This window comes from Halichoeres trimaculatus, unplaced genomic scaffold, assembly GCF_033239565.1.
Source record: "Halichoeres trimaculatus isolate MK-OKI-2021-1 unplaced genomic scaffold, fHalTri1.1 fHalTri1_scaffold_5, whole genome shotgun sequence".
In the NCBI taxonomy this organism is placed as follows: domain Eukaryota; kingdom Metazoa; phylum Chordata; class Actinopteri; order Labriformes; family Labridae; genus Halichoeres; species Halichoeres trimaculatus.
The window spans coordinates 1,822,396-1,840,065 of record NW_027437183.1 but is presented as its reverse complement, the minus strand read 5'-3'; the positions used below and the strand labels follow the sequence as shown (position 1 = coordinate 1,840,065).

Here is a 17,670-nt window from a genome sequence, read left to right as displayed (position 1 = left end):
CCCTGTCACTCACACTTACAGCCTGTCGTAGTCTCACCTAGCAGCTCCAGCTGCTAACAAGCTGACACCGAGGGGAGAATTTACGTTTAAATCAATAAACAAATTTATGATGTAGGCTGGAAAAAAATAAGCTTCCCCTCCTTGACTGACCAGCAGCCGCCACTGCTTCATAGCGACCTATAAATTCGAAGCCACATATAAATCTGTGAAAAATCAGAATTTACTGGTTTAAAAAGTCGTCATTTGTGACTTTCTTGCGTATCTACATTTTTTTATTTCTTTGAGTGATCGTAATATGCTGTTGTAAAAAAGTAAAACACAGTGACAGAGGTATGATCCAGACTCATCAGAGGAGCTTTTTGTGTTGATTCGCTTTGATCAAAGACACGACTCCACATTTATCACACATGATGAGAGGTTAACTCAGGTCATTCTAATCCCGTGTCAGGGTGGTGGTTAGGAGCCGTGTTTTGAACCTTCTGTGTTCACATCATAAACATCTTTAAGCCATTAAACCCTCGTCCCATCAGTGGACGTCTGAGCGTCTGGAGCTCAGCTCAGCAGGAGGTATCTCTCCTCTGCGACCACACTCACTCCTCTAAAAATAGTCCCTTTAAAGACCTAATCACAACCTTCCTCTGCTGGCTTTATTTCTGTCCGCTCAACCTTTCATTAGTCCTCTGGAAATCAATCTGCTGCAGGTCTCTCATTTCTGCTGCTAAATTATTATCTGACATTAAAGTCTGACCACAGGGGGACGCGCTCTGGATGGAGGGATGGAGGGATGGAGGGATGGCCGCGCTGACGGACAGAGGGATGAAGCATTGAAGCGTCCCCTCCTCTTAAAGTTTGTAAAGAGGAGTTAAAGACTTTCTTTATTCAGTTTAATGATTCTCTGCAGGAATCGACCTTTAACAAACACACTAAGCCCCGCCCCCTGAACAAAAGTCATCGACCTCAGAGTAAACAGTCCCTAATCCCGGCCCCGCCTGCTCTCATACCTGATGGTGTTGTGTACACTTTCCCTCCTGAGGCGCTCCACCTGCGTCTTTGTCCGTCCTGTAATCCGGGCTCTGATAGCGCTGCACCTGTTTAATAAGTCATTTAGAGAGGGTAAACAGTAATCAGCCGCCAGCGCCGTCATCGAGGTTCACGTCTCCGCTCTTTGTACAGCTGTGGGAGCTCAGAGAGGCTCTTTTTGAAGCCGGAGCAGGTTTTATTCATGAGGAGCGCTTTGGCTCTCACAGCGAAGCAGAGAGGACGGAGAAGAAAGTTCACACACTTTGATTCAGATCATTAAACATCCTCCAAACATCAGAGATCCAACGTCTGAAGATTTCAAAGATTTAATCTTTAAAAACTCACATCTGGAGCTGGACGTCAGCTCTGCTCCAATAAAAGTCATAAATTAGAGTTTATGAGGAGGGGAAACTCAAAGACCAGGCAGGAGGAGTCATGTTAACACTTTCATTTTTGAGATCTGAGCTTTGTTTTTATTCTTTTATCAACCTTCTAACAAATTCATGACGAAAAGATTAATCTTTAATTCATTTAAAGTAAAAAAGAAATGTTTTAAAAGACTGTTTCAAAAAGGCCAAATCTGATGTTTTTCACACATTAAAAACATTTTCATATTGAATAAACGATAAATCACAGCCAGTCCTAACTCTCCCTCTTTGAGCTTTTTTATGATAGTAAGGGTCAGACTTTTGGATTAAACCTAAACTTCATTTCCATTTTAACGACCTGTTGGTCTTTTGTTTGAGAAGAATTTCCTGTTACTGCAAAGCAAAGAGTGAAGTTTATTCAAAATGTATGACCTGTAAAATACAGACCTGTGAAAATCAGAGACCTTTGAGATTAAGACCTGCTGATAGGAAACCTGCGCAAAAGAGACCTGCAAAATCAAGACCTGAACTATCAAAACCTGCACAAATGTAACCTGCAAAAAAGAGACCTACAGGAAAGAGACCTTCACAATCCAGACCTGCACAAATCCATCTTCCATTTTCTGACGCTTATCCAGGGTCGGGTCGCGGGGGCAGCAGCCTCAGCAGGGAAGCCCAGACTTCCTTCGCCCTAGCCACTTCGTCCAGCTCTTCTCAGGGGATCCGAGACGTTCCCAGCCCAGCCGAGAGGCGTAGTCTCCCCAGCGTGTCCTGGGTCTGCCCCGGGGTCTCCTCCCGGTGGGACGTGCCCTGAACACCTCACCAGGGAGGCATCCAGGAGGCATCCTCATCTGGCTCCTCTCAACGCGGAGGAGTAGCGGCTCTACTCCAAGCTCCTCCCGGATAGCCGAGCTTCTCACCCTATCTCTAAGGGAGAGCCCGGCCACCCTACGGAGGAAGCTCATTTCGGCCGCTTGTACCCGCGATCTGGTTCTTTCAGTCACTACCCAAAGCTCATGACCGTAGGTGAGGGTGGGAACGAAGATCGACCGGTAAACAGAGAGCTTCACCTTCCAGCTCAGCTCCCTCTTCACCACGACCTGTGCAGAGTCCGCATTACTGCAGACGCTGCACTGATCCGCCTGCCGATCTCTCGCTCCATCTTTCCCTCACTCGCGAACAAGACCCCGAGATACTTAAACTCCTCCACTTGGGGCAGGATCTCATCCCTGACCCGGAGAGGGCGCTTCACACTGGGCTGCGAACCGCTCCAGAGAGAGTTGAAGGTCACGGCTTGATGAAGCCAACAGGACCACATCATCTGCAAAAAGCAGTGATCCAATCCTGAGGTCACCAAACCGGACCCCCTCGACACCCTGGCTGCGCCTAGAAATTCTGTCCATAAACGTTATGAACAGAATCGGTGACAAAGGGCAGCCCTGGCGGAGTCCAACCCTCACTGGAAACGAGTCCTACTTACTGCCAGCAATGCGGACCAAGCTCTGGCACCGGTCGTACAGGGGAACGGAGGGCTCGTAACAAGCAGCACCTGCACAAAGAGACCTACAGGAGTTTGGCAATGTAAGATAAGGATCTCCCAACTTGCCACCCAAATCTTTGCCCTTGACTGGCCCCCAGAGGGCTGGCCAATCAGAATGAAGGGGGTTTGTGAAAGTGAGAGCCTTAAAGAGACAGCAGCTAAAACCCCGGACAGAGAAAAATAGGGATTTTTATGAAATACAAGCCTCTTTCCCCACATAGGGACAGATAGATTACAGCATCAACACTTTGATAGTTGTGTTTTTAGCCTGGAAGCTAAGCTAATCCACTGTGCTCAGACACCCTGGTCTGCAGGGGGTCTGTCAGACACTCACCGTGGATCAGAGCGTTCACAAATTACAACAAATCGAGTGTTAAAATCATGTGACATAAAATCAGCTCACTCTCACCTCACCTGACAGAAAGTTTACAAGCTGCTCCAACACAAAGAGGAAGACAGAGAGCCTCCTCTTCCTCCTCTGACGTCTACACCTGAATCTCTCCACCTGTGTCAGCTTCAGAGCAGCTCTCAGTCACCTGAGGTTAAATCCTCCTGCTGTAAACGCTCCTCTAACACCTTTCTCCTCAGCCATCAGCTGACGTCACGGTCCGAGGACTGAGTGTGTGAGAGGTCTCAGAGCTGCAGATCAAAGAGTCACGCTGCGTGTTTGTTTTACATTAGAGCGCTTTGCTTTGAATGTGTGAGGCTGCAGAGGATCAGAGGATCAGAGGTGCAGAGCGCGGGACCTGCTCACCGATAGAAAACAGGTGCAGCATCTGTGGACTTCTGGGAAATGTTAATCAGGTGGATCAGAAAGTGAATACATGCATCATAATTTATCTGCTCTCCAGTGGAAATTAGTCAAACACACGGCAGAGGGTGTGAAGAAACCTCCCACAGAGCGCCCCCTAAAGAGCAGTCCAGGTCTGAAAGGCATTAAAAGGCTTTAAGGTCGGCGGTGTTTGTCCGTGGCCTTTTGTCCCAACGCCCTGCGGCAGAATCTCCGAGAAAGACCGCATCTCTCCCGTCCCTGAGCGACCACGTAAAGCTGTAAAAATGACAGAAGCTGCGAGTCATTTCCTCCACATCCTCCGACACAGGAAGCCACACGCTGAATGCTTCAACAGGTTCATCGTGATCCTCTCGCCACAATCCAAACAGAGAAACGCAGAGGGTCAGGAGAGGCTGAGAGGAAGCTGGACGCGTCAGGAGTTCAGAAACACAAGCTTCATCCACACTTTTATAAACTGGGAGAGAAGAAGATCTGAGTGCTGAGGTGACAAAGAGTCGGACAGATGGGGACTGAAAAGTTCTCCTGATTACAAGACAACACATCAGATTTGCTAAATATAGTCTCCCATCTCATTGACTGCGAGTACTATCTGCTTAGTGTCTCCTTGGGGTCAGAATCTGTAGTGCTTTTCTGGAATAAAGACTCGGTTTCCCACGAGCACCATCACCCACTCATGCTAAAGCATGACTTTTACCCAGGGATGCATTTGATCTGCTTTTTAACTTCATGTTTTTGTTGTTCAAGACAACTTTTCCCATGATGCAAAGCGACAAAGTAATACTCTCTAACACTATTTTTTTCTAATGAATTAGTGATATTTTCTTCTCCATAAGATGTACTTTAAGATTGCATGGATAAGTACTTAAAGTGCAGACTTTCTTCCTTTTTATGCTTTAGAAAGTTTGGAAAATATCACTGGGTTCAAAATTCTCATTTCCAGATTTCTAGTCAAGTAGAATCAACTTATTTTGTGTCAAATTCAGTGTTTCTGTCTCATATCTGGGCTCTAGTTTTTGCAGTGTACTCTCCTGTTTCTCTTTCTTCTGCTCTTCTGTCCTTTTTCTGTTTGACGGTTAGGCTCTCTTCTCACTGCCACATTTTGGTGCTGGTAATCCATCATTATTGTAGCTAGGCGCCGCCCTGTTGCAGCAGCTCTCTCTTCTTTGTCCATTTCTTGTAATTTTTTCTGGTTTTGTCTGCAGTGATATTTTTACTACTTTTCCTCCTGTGTTTGTCTGGAGATCCTACATGTAACCATGGCTGCATTGATTACATGTGAAATCAGCTGTTAGCAGCCTGTAGCATGCCAATGCTAACTGGTGCAAGGCCGGATGTTTCCCACAAAGTGAACCAAGAAGTGACGACAAGGACCTGTCCTTCCATCCATCGTTATTGGGAACGTAGGATCTATCTCCAATAAGATGGACGAGCTAGCTGTGCTAACCCAGCAACAGAGGGAATACCAGAAGGCAGACTAGCATCATGCTATTCACAGACATGGCTAACAGAGCTAGCTGGCTGACTGGACAATGATGGACAAGCTGTCAGCATCTATTTTCTTATGGAGCCTTTTGCACTTTCTATACACTTTCTTACTTTGGTTTTCTTGATTGCTGCTGTGACTCCTCCTGAATTTCCCCTTGGGGATAAATAAAGTATTTTCTCTTCTTTTCTATTATAAATAGTAGGTTATAAAAGGGCAAGTATAGAAAAGTGATGCTATTTCAATATCACAAAAGCTCCGTTTCCACCAAGCGGTTCAGTTCGGTTCGTCTCGGCAGGGCACGCATCCTGGGTCAGATCCTCCAATAACCGAGACGAGCCGTTCCACTTTTTGGGACCCTTCTGTTGAGGTGCCAGGCTAAACCAATCTGATCCCAGAAGGTGGGGCTAGAAACACGTCTGACTGTTGATTGGTGGAAAGACTGGTCACTTCCTGTGTGACAGCAGCTGTATTTCTCCTGGCGGCTCACAGACTTCTCTGAAACAAAGCTTGATTGTTCTTTGTATCAAAGAGCTACATGTTTATCACAGAGAGGACGAAATGCTGCATGTCTTCATCTTTGCTCTTTGTTTACTGCGTCGCGTTTTTCTTCTTCGTTGGATTTATTAGCGGGGTAACCTGTGTCGTGCAGCTATCGGCGTCCGGCTTACACGCCGCCTACCAGGAGGGGGCACAGTTTGCAGTGGAAACACAAACAGGATCAGGCTTAACTGATCCAACCCTTACAGATTTTTTTAACTAGTTAGAAGCAACCCAGGGTTCATTTGTGACTTGTAACATGAAATTTGGTCGTTTTTTTTACTTGCAAGGTGTAGAAAACCTCAGATTTCAGAGCTGTGTTTACACTCCATATTTCATATCCACTGGCATTTCTTTATAAATATGTCAACGCTGAGCTGAAGCGGTTTTAGGACATGCTCAGTTTATCTTTACGTCTTCCTCAGAGCGACTCACAGCGAGTGTGACAGGAGGAAATCATCAGTAGCAGCGTGAGCTCTGAAATCACAGGCGTGTTTAAATGTTGTACGACTCTACGATGATTATAAATCTGCTCCAGACAAAGAGCTCCACTGCTCTCCTACACACACACACACACACACACACACACACACACACACACACACTCCTCTGGCTCCCTGTTCCCATGTTTGAGGCTGAGCTGTCAATCTGACAGAAAACAGACTTCAAAGTCTGAGGGTGGAGCTCCACTTCCTCCTGAATGTTTGGAGATTAGTCTGATCTCTGCAACTCTTCCAAAACCTCATTTAGAGACCCCAAACAAGCGGCGCCCTGTTCAAAGGCAGCACGCCACGCTGGGCTACATCTCCCCGAGAGTGTGTGTGTGAGTGTGTGAGTGTGAGAGTGTGAGAGTGTGTGTCAGGGTTTGAAATGAGTGAGCACTTTTCTAATTGTCAGCTCTCTTTGACTCACACACACACACACACACACACACACACACACACACACACACACACACACACATTAATCTCAGCAGAGCAGTCAAGGATTATCTGCAAACAAGGGGGGAAGTCCCTACACACACTCACACACATACACACACACAGCTGAACGTGCCCATACGTGAACATCTACATGCACACACTCATTGATTCCAGTCCTCCTCATGCTAACCAGAAGCAGCTTTACAAACTGCTAGCTGCGTGTGTGTGTGTGTGTGTGTGTGTGTGTGTGTGTGTGTGTGTGTCATGATAGAGTTCCTCTGTTAACATTTATGATTGGGAGTCGTGCTGGCGTGCAGCGGGCTGCCGGGTGGCCTCGCAGTCGCAGAAACCACCTTGTTGGTAGCGAGGTCACGGGTTTGATTCCCTGGACTCCGCCCCCTCACACTGGACCTTAACCCTGACTCAATAGTCTGATGTGAAAATCAGAAAAATCACCTGTTTGTCAGTATTTTACATCGGCTTCTTGTTGTCTTTGGTTGGTAGCTGAGCGATGAGTTTAAAGGTTTCACTACAGGGACTTTTTTAGCTGTTGCCATCTTAGCGCCATCAACTGTGGATAGGGATGGTTATTGATTTCATTGATAAATGAATTTCATTGATTAATTGAGTTTGTAAATGAATAAATATAAAACTGGTCTCTGGATCTGGATATTTCTGGGCATAGATATCCAGAAATAAGTACAAAACTGCACGTCATGTGACATTGATGTACTGTTTTGTAATATGCTATTTATTCTATTCTCACATAGGCCATCTGGTGTCTGGAACTGGTTATAGCAATATTCTAAGCTGTTTGGAACCTTGCTGTAGTTATAAAGCCAGCCATGAGCCTGCATGTAAGTTTTTTCATTTGCCTGTGAGTATTTTGACATTTGTTGTAGGGATGCACGATATATCGGTATTAGGGAAATGTTGGGCATTTTTTAACATAACGGTATGGGCCGATATTTACTCATTAGCTTCCGGCCATTTTCAGAGCATCATGAACGATCTTTAAGACCCAAATAATCTTGTTTTCTCTGACTATGTAAACACCAAAACTACTCTTCTTTTATGTCTCTCTTCCTGTTTTTGATCCAAAAATAGACAAAACATACTTTTTTGATCACGTTCATCTCGGGTGCTCCATCCTTTGATCCTATCCATGGTCGTCTTTTCTCACGATTGCACCGCTCTTTCTCTCTGAACTACCTCAAAACATCATCTGTGTCGATAATGTTTTTTTTTTTTTTTTTTTTTTTTATACCAATATTGATATCGGTAAATATCAGTTATCAGCCATAACAGCAATATTGATATCGGATATTGGTATTGGCCAAAATTTTCATATCAGTGCATCCCTAATTTGGAGTTCTTAGTTTTTTGTTTTTTTTTGTTACAGAGACAAACTGTGATATGCCTCTGTGATGAAAGTTGAAATTCTATTCTGACGCCGATGTTATACCGATGTATGCTAACCACTAGCATATTAACCCAATTTTCCATATATTTTAGCATCAAGCTAGCGCTATTTTGTTAATTTTGTTTTTGGTAAACAAGGGGATTTATACCATGTTGAATGTATTGAATAGGAATCTGCTGTGATAAAGTTTCTTTTTGAGTTCAGTTCTTCAGTAAAACTTCAAGCTGAAAATCCTGAATCAGAGTTTTCTTGGAAAACTGTTAGCTAACTAAGCTAAGATAGCTGCAGCAGACTAGTCAACCTAAGGTTCTGCAGCTCTGGCAAAGTGTAACAAATCGGAATTGTTTTTGTCACTGTCTCTTTAAGACTGCCCCCTTCCCTCTGATTGGCCAGCCCTCTGAAAGCCTATCAGGGTCATGATGATGATGTCATAGTTTCAGCAAGCCTAATGAAGATCTGATGAAGATCTGGGACACCTGGTTAGCAGAGCTGGACTCTGCTGGTCCCCCTTTAACATTCCTGTGAAAGTTCCTGCTCCTCTTTAAACCCTGAGAGCGTGGTTGGTGGAGCTGGGTGTGTTTACTGCTGCCGCCTCGTCCTCGTGTGGTCTCCGAGCTGAAAACAGAAACTTTGTGAGTTTTTTTTTCTGCAGCTGTATCAGGAGCAGCTGACCAGGGTAACACAGAAATCTGTGAAAGCATCCGCCTCAAATAACAGGAAGGGAGTCTCTCCAAAATAAGGCTGTTTGTGGCAGCCGGTCTGTGCCCGCTTTAGAGCCCAGGCTGAAGCACAGATGCATTGTGGGGAAGATAACTTGAACAACGTAATGAGGATTCGTTTTCGAGGTGACAACGAGGAGTCAGAGGAATGTGTGTGTATAAGTGTGTGATGTTTAGTTTACTGTACGAGTCTCTGACATGGATCCAGCTCAGACTGTGACCCACTTACTCTCTGTAAACTCAGACCGACCACATGATGAATGTGTGGGAATAAAAGGTGACAAACCGAGTCTTTTCAGTCCACATTCCTGTTTTTCTGCTGAAAAACAGCAGAAAACTAAAGCTAGGTTGTCTTTCTCTTTGCATATTAAACATTTTGATGGTACAGAAAGTTATAACCAACACATGCAGCATGCTTTGAAGTTAGATTTCAAACATTAACCTCTTCTTTTATCATTCAGACATGTCACTTATGTCTTTAAAGAGGGGGTTATGTGCTTTTTCTGTCTTTATTGTGTCCCTCTGGTGTCCCGTAGTGTCTTTATGGCTGGTGTTTCAGAGAACTTTTATTTCATCCTCTGTATGAAACACCTCACTTTAGCTGCTGCCTCTTTAAGGCTACCAGCTCCATAAACCCCCTTTCCTCTGATTGGCCAGCCCTCAGGAGGCTTGTCAGGGGAATACCTTAGTGTTTGAGGCCTTTAATTTATTTATTCATTTATATACTTTAAAATACTTTATTTATGATTTATTTATTTTAATAAAATACAATAAATTTTGTTTAGTTTTTGTTTATTTATCCTAATTTATTTATTCATTTATATACTTTAAAACACTTTATTTATTTATATGTCTTATTATAATACAAAACGTTTTATTTATTTATTTGTTAATTTTAATTTATTCATTTAGTGATTTATATACTTTAAATCACTTTATTTATTTATTTAATATAATCAAAATTATTTTAGTTATTTATTTATTTTTATTCATTTATATACTTTAAAATACTTTGTCTATCATTTATTTATTTATTTTAATAAAATACAAAAAAAAATGTTTATTTGTTTTTTGTTTTAATTTATTCATTTATTTAATACTTTAAAACAAGTTTTTTATTTGTTTAATTATTTCAATTTAATACAACTGATTTTATTTATGTATTTATATGTTTTTATTTTTTATTTAATAATTTACTTTAAAATACTAAATGTATTTTATTTTTAGTGTTGAGTCATTCTTCATCACTAGATGGCATTTCTAAAAATAGATAAAAATAAATTGACTGTAAATAAATTGACTGTAAATAAATTGACTGTAAATAAATTGACTGTAGACTGTTTTTGGTTTCTGCTGAAATATTGAGGGAACCTTCTCTATCTATCTATCTATCTATCTATCTATCTATCTATCTATCTATCTATCTATCTATCTATCTATCTATCTATCTATCTATCTATCTATCTATCTATCTATCTATTGTAGGCTTCATTTTTATAAACCGGATGTTGCTCCTTAGTGATCTGACAGACCTCCTCAGGACTTTTCAGCTTTTGCCCCCTGATTTTCTTTAACCTACCTCCCTCCGTCTCTTCCTGCTGTTACCTTAGTTGTCTCTGATGATACGTGGCCTCGCGCAGACCTGAACTCTGTTTGCGTGCCCTCTTTTCTCCAATCTAAACTCAGCTCGGCGACCTCAGGCTCTCTCCTCTGTTCATTAGTGAAAACACAGCAGCTTAGACGGTGAGCAGCTCCCCGCTGAAAAACAAAGAGCAGAAAACCTCAGGAGTGTAACGTCAGGTATTTAGGAAGACTTTCTCAAGAACAGGGATCTTCATCCTGCTTTCTTTATAAATCACACAGAACCATGCACCTGCACAAACTGCTGTCTGCGTGTAAGCACTTCACTTTGTGTTGATCTGTTCTTCTTTGGGTTATTTTAGTCAGGAAATAATATTTACACTCATACTCCTCCTGCTTCATCACAATCTGAGGTTCAAAAAAATGAAGCTGTTCTCATCAGTGAGCATTTCTGCTCCAAATGGCTCATTTCATGTTCTTCCTTTATAAGGGAAGATTTTAATTTTTTTGTCTGACTTGCAGTTTATCTTTCTGTTACAGAAAGTCATGTTTCAGTGTTTTTATTTATTTATTTATTTATTTATTTATTTTATTTTATTTAGTTTTATTTATTTTTTTATTTATTTTTTTAGGGGGGGGGGGGATTTGACAGTGCATGTTCAGTTAAAGCTTTCACTTTTATCATAATACTTAAAAATTAAAAGCACAAACATAGGGATAGAAGATTAGGGCATATAAAATTTAAAAAGTTATATATTTATTTAATTATTTTATCCATTTATATGTATATATATATATATATATATATATATATAATAATATATAATAATTCAATTTGTATAATTTCATTTTAATTTTTGAAGAATATAATATGGAATATTAATATTTATATTAAATTTATATTATGTAATGTAATTTAATTTAATGATGCTTTATTTTTTTTATTTTATATTTACATAATAAAATAATACTAATAATGAATAAAATGAAAAAATTAATTCTACACACACACACACACACATAAATATATATATATATATAAATATATATATATATATATATATATATATATATATATATATATATATATATATATATATATATATATATATATATATATATATATATATATATATATATATATATATAGCTTTTATATATATAGCTTTTGCCCCCTGATTTTCTTTAACCTGTATTTTTATATATATATATATATATATATATATATATATATATATATATATATATATATATATATATATATATATATATATAAATATATATATATATATATATATATATATATATATATATATATATATATATATATATATATATATATATAGGTAGAATTAATAAAAAGATTAAAAAAATAAAAAAAATAAAAACCTGAGATTAAAGTCAGAATTCTGCTTTAAATCTCAGGGTTGTTTTTTTTTTTTTTTTTTTTACCTTATTTTCTGATTTTTTTTTCTCAGATTTCTGAGATTCAAGTAATTATTCTGACTTCTGACTTCAATGTAATGAATCTGAGTAAAAAAGTCAGAATCTTTAATTTAGAGAAAAAAAGTTAGTACTTTGATTAAAGTCAGAATCTGGAATTTACAAAAAAAGAAAAAAATGCCTATTTTCAGTGGCCCTTATTCTTCTTTGTACAAACACCAAGTTAAACTAATCAGAAAAAAACAAACAAGAAAATCACATAAAGAAATAACCAAAAGCTGGATATAAAATGACGTGACAGCGCTTTGTAAACTGATCTGAGTGTAAAGTGAAGGATCCTTTCCCAGCGAGCCGCCGCTTTAAGAGCAGACCTAAGGCCTGAACTCTTTGGCAGGTGGCCGACATTTTCCTGCAGCTGATAAACGTCTTCCCCACGAGGAGAAAGAGAGCTGTCAGGCTGACAGGTGGCATCACTTAGAGCCGCTGTAACAGAAACAGGCTTCAGTTCCTGCTCCCTCAGAGGGACAGAGTAAAAACCTACAGTAAACCAGTCGCATGCCTGAATCCAGCCAGGAATTACGGGTTGAGAATAGCAGGCGGGTCTGGCACATGTGGTCAAAACACAAATCAGTCAAACGCCATCTCAGCCACGGATTTCAGACACCAAAGTGACCAAGCAGGCATATCTGCTCCCTCCCTCCAACTCCTACAATCATTTTCCACATTCCTCTGGCTTTTAAATTACCAGTGGGAAGAAGACGACCAGTTAGGCCCAGAATATCTGTGAAAGCAGGGCAGCGCAGCCACTGTCCACCAGGGAGGCTGAAGACGTGAGAGACGTGGAGAAAAAAGGAGGAAAACTAGCCCAGATTATGACTTTTTATTTTTTTAATCCTAATCCTGCTGCAGTTCCAGCTCTGCCCAGAAACTGGTCTTTTTAAAGTCTTTGTTATAAGATAGACCTGACTGAGATAGGTGGATTATGATGCTTCACTTTAGTAACCCCACTGTAAAATAATCTGTTTTAATCTGCACAACAATTTTCCCTGTAGTAATCTGCCATGCAGTAATATGCCCTGTAATATTCTGCACTGTAATAATTTGCAGTGTCATAGTCTGCTGTATAATAATCTGCACTGTAAGGATCTGCACTGTGATAAACAGCACTGTTATAATCTACACTTAAATGATCTGCACTGCAAATAAATGCACTCAAATCTGCACTATAATGATATGCCCTGCAGTAATCTGCACTGTGATAATTTGCACTGCAATAAACAGAGCTGTCATAATCTACACTTTAATGATCCACCCTGCAATCTGGACTGCAAATATATATGCACAATAATCTGCACTGTAATAACCTGCAGTGCATCAATCTTCACTGCATTAATCCACATTAAAAAAAATTACACCATTATAATCTGCCATTTAATTTCCACTGTAATAAAACACACTCCCATAATCCTAACCATAAAATTCTGCACTTCACTAATCTGCCCATATTCTGCACTGTCATAATTTACAGTGTCATAGTCTGTTTACTAATAATCTGCACTGTAATCTGCACGGCAATGTAGCTACTCTAATAATCTGGATTTTCATTATATTCAATGTCATAATCTGCACTGCAACAATCTTTCCTTTACGTTGAGCTGTTTAATAATCTGAACTCTAATAAACATATTATGCACTGTTTTAATTTACAGTGTCATCGTCTGCAGCGTAATAATCTGCTCTGTAATGTGCACTGCAATGATATGGACTCTTTTTATCTGAACTGTCATAATCTGCACTGCAATAACCTGTATTTTTATGTTCTGCAGTGTAATAATCTGCACTGTAATAAACAGAGCTGTTATAACCTACACTTTAATAATTTACATACACTGCAGTAATCTGGACTGCAAATATATATGCACAATTATCTGCACTATAATGATCTGCCCTGCAGTAATCTGCCCTGTAATAATCCATGTCTAAAAAAAAATACACCAATATTATCTGCCATTTGATTTCCACTGTAATGGAAAGCACTCCAATAATCCCAACAATTGAATTCTGCACTTCAATAATCTGCCCATATTTTGCCTGTTATAATTAAGTGTAAAAATCTGCTGAACAATAATCTTCACTGTAATCTGCACTCAATGAAATGGACTTTTATTATCTAGACTGTCATAATCTGCAATACAATAATCTGTACTTTTACATTCTGCAGTTCAATTATCTGCACTGTGATAAACAGAGCTGTTGTAATCTGCACTTTAATGATCTACATCAGGGGTTACCAATCTTTCTTAGAGCGAGGGCTACCTCACGGGAAATGAGTGGCATGAAGGGCTACTTGTCTGAAACAGACATCCTGAACAACATGACATAGATCACTTTTCAATAGCACTAATCATAGTAGAAGTGGTAATACTATGTGAAGAGACTGCTCACAGGTCAGGTAATTATTTCACTATTATTATTATTAATGCATTACACAACGATGGTGTGAAGTAGCTCTGCTGTGACCTGTGCTGTTACTTGGAACATGTCTTGCAGGCACCTTATGTAGTTCTTGCGGGCGCCCCGTTGCCCATGAGCACTGCTTTGGTGATGCCTGATCTACATTGCAATAATCTGGACTGCAAATATATGCAGTGTAATCTCTAATGTAGTATACTACCCTTTAGTAATCTGCACTGTAATAACTTCCAGTGCATTAATCTTCCTTGCAATAATCTTCATTGAAAAAATGTACACTATTATATTCTGCTATTTGATTGGCTCTGTTATTAAAAGCACTCCAGTAATTCTAACCATACAAATCTGCACGTCAATATTCTGCCTGTTATACTTTAGTCTTCTGTGTAATAATCTGCACTTTAATCTGCACTGCAGTGGTATGTACGCCTGCTGTACTTCTATGTTCTGCAGTGTAATAAACAGAGCTGTTTTAATCTACACTTTAACGACCTGCACTGCAACTATATGCACTTTAATCTGTACTGTAATAACCTACTCAGTAATAATCTGTGCTGGGGTAATCTGCATTTTTATAACCTGTACTATTTTGATCTTCCCTGCAATCATCTAAATTCTTAAAAAAATGCAGTGTAAGAATCTGCCCTGTAATACACAACACTGTGATAATCCTTGTAGTATTAATCTACTCTGTAATCTGCTTTGACAAATGGATTTGTTAAGAGCATACCTTGCTGATAATTAGACTGCTGGTTAGAAAAAAAAGAAAACATTACTTCAAACTTGCAAAACTCTAAGTGTCATGATGCAAATGTAAACTGGACTAAACATCTGATTGGCTCTGAGCTGTGGTTCATCCTTCATGTTTACATTTTTTCAGAAGGCTCTGCAGTTTTAGAGGTCGTCCTCTACAGTCAGCCATGTTTACGTTTCTTCTCTACACCACCGTGTCTGTTGTTGTTGTTGTTGTTGTTTCTGTTCATTGTTTTTCCAAACAATGGGAACCCTCCACACTTCACGCTCCGGCCGTCGAGCCCTGATGCAGTCGCAGAAAAACAGCCGCGCCGCCCGAGCCGAGCTGAGGAGGTTTTAATAGAATTTCTAAAACACCAATTGCGAAAAGCAGGATAGCATTTTCTGATCCGTGTGCCCTGTAATTTGAAGCGTGTGGGCTCAAGCCTTTTATTTTGTGGTGACGGCTTTACTGGCGAGCCCTCCAAAAAGAAGGAGGCCAACGCAGCCGAGGGTTGAGCTAGCTCACTGATTGACCGAGCCGCTTCCCCTTTGGTATCTGGCCACGGTCGCTCTGCCCTCATGGCTAACCTCACTGGGCGTCGCTCTCCACCATTGGATGCCTGCAGAGCCCAATAGGAGGACACCTGCTGCTGGATTTATTTAGTCCGTCTTCTGGGCCTGTTTATGGAGCGCTCCGGGTAAACAAAGGCTCAAACCTGACGTCAAACATTCCTGAATCCTGATGTCCTGAATCGCCTCGCATCATCCACATTTAGCATTTTAGCTTCAACACGCTTCACTCATGTTTCACCTGATCACATTCCCGTCTCTGCGGACTCTCACTTCCCAGAACTTCCTGAATCGGTGAAATTCTTGTGGTCTGCAGGGACGTAAAACGACAAACAGGAGAAAACTCTGACATACGCCGTGCTGCAGCGCGCCCTGTGTTTTATACGCACTTAAACACGCTCACACTTTCACAGCTCGGGCTGTAAGAGGAAACACGGAGCAGGGATTTCTTGTTGGAGAGCATTTTGATTCAGGAAAAGTGGAACACAAAGCCGTGCATGAAAATAGTTTGACGTGAGGAGGGATGTGTTGGTGCAGCGGTGCGTTGGTGCGTTGCAGACTGCAGAGGAACGTTTCCATGCAGCGTTTTGTGTGGCCTGGCCGGCCTTTGTGCTGCAGCTTTAAGAGAATACAGATATAACATGAAACCACAGCGCGGGGCAAGAAGTCCTTTTGAACAGTCAACTTGTGCATTTTTGTATCCGGTGCCAAGACATCTGTCTGTGACACACCCTGTAATTATAAACGAAAGGAAAGAAATGGCTTCTGATTATTTCCATCCTTATTGTAGACACTCACACTGAGGCCTGTTGGGACTGTTGCACCCAGAGCTGCAGGAATTATTTACTTTGAGACTGCACGGTGACAGGGAAACTCAGAGCTGCTCTCAGACCTGGACTTTATTTATTTTACAGCCGTATAGACTTTAAATTAAATCTGGATTTAGATGTTTGAGTGAATGGAAAGCTGCGATGGATCCAGGAGAGAGTTTAGGGCAGTGTGGGAGTGTTTCTCCTCGCTGGGCCGTGATGAGAGGGGAGGTTAAAGGACGCTAACACCGATTATAGAGACGCATGTACAACTGAACAAACATCTGACAGCTCTGTAAGACGAACTCCAGCACTTTTCACAGAGAGAAACTTAAAATAAAAAGACAAAACATCAGCGTTGTAGTAGCTGGCTGTATGTAGTGCTATCGGCAGCCCGGTCCTGGTCATGTCCTGCTAGAGCTAAAGTAACCTTACTCTTCATTTTATTGATAGACTCTCAAGTTTGAACAGACCACTGCAGAATAACTGCTGACTGTGAGTTGGAGTCAACATTAGCACAAACAGATTAGCCCTTTTAGCCTTTAGCTCGTGCTCTATCTCTCTCCTGTTTCTCTTTCTTCTGCTCTTCTGTCCTTTTTCTGTCTGACAGTTAGGCTCCAGTGTCCACCATCACTACAGTCAGTCAGTCAGAAGCGTTTTTATTTCAAACCTGCACAATACAACACAACATTGGTTTGAAAAGGGAACGGATGAAGACAACGGTTTTACATTTCTGATCCCTCACTCCCCACTTTGTACCTGAACCAATCATGGAATTTTAAATTTGATGATCTAAAGAAAAGTGGGTTAGTATGCTCCCTAAATTTTACTCTATGAACAATCCTTATGGCCTTTTTCTGAAGCGTCACAAGTGGTAATAAATGTGACTTATAGGAGTTTCCCCAAATTTCAATACAATAAGTTAAAAATTACAATACAAATGAATTATATAATATAAGTAGTGCATTCTGATTTAGGTTTTGATTCTGAGCAACAAAATCCACTTAATAAAAAAAACAATAAAGACTATGAAGGGTATAACATCTCGTAAATATTGATCAAACTATATATATATATATATATATATATATATATATATATATATATATATATATATATATATATATATATATTGTATGCGATTGCGCATACGATTTCTTAGTTGTTTCATTAAAAAAAAGAAAAAAAAATTACAGAATTTAAAAGTTTTTCTATTTTTTGGAATTTGAAAAAAATGCCAAAAAATTTAAG

General features: G+C 40.2%; 1 protein-coding gene across 1 annotated transcript in view; it reads left to right on the top strand.

The window, feature by feature from the left end:
- The window catches only part of cfap299 (cilia and flagella associated protein 299), a 95,810-nt gene that overhangs the window by 49,924 nt on the left and 28,216 nt on the right, over positions 1-17,670 (top strand). The window lies entirely within an intron of this gene.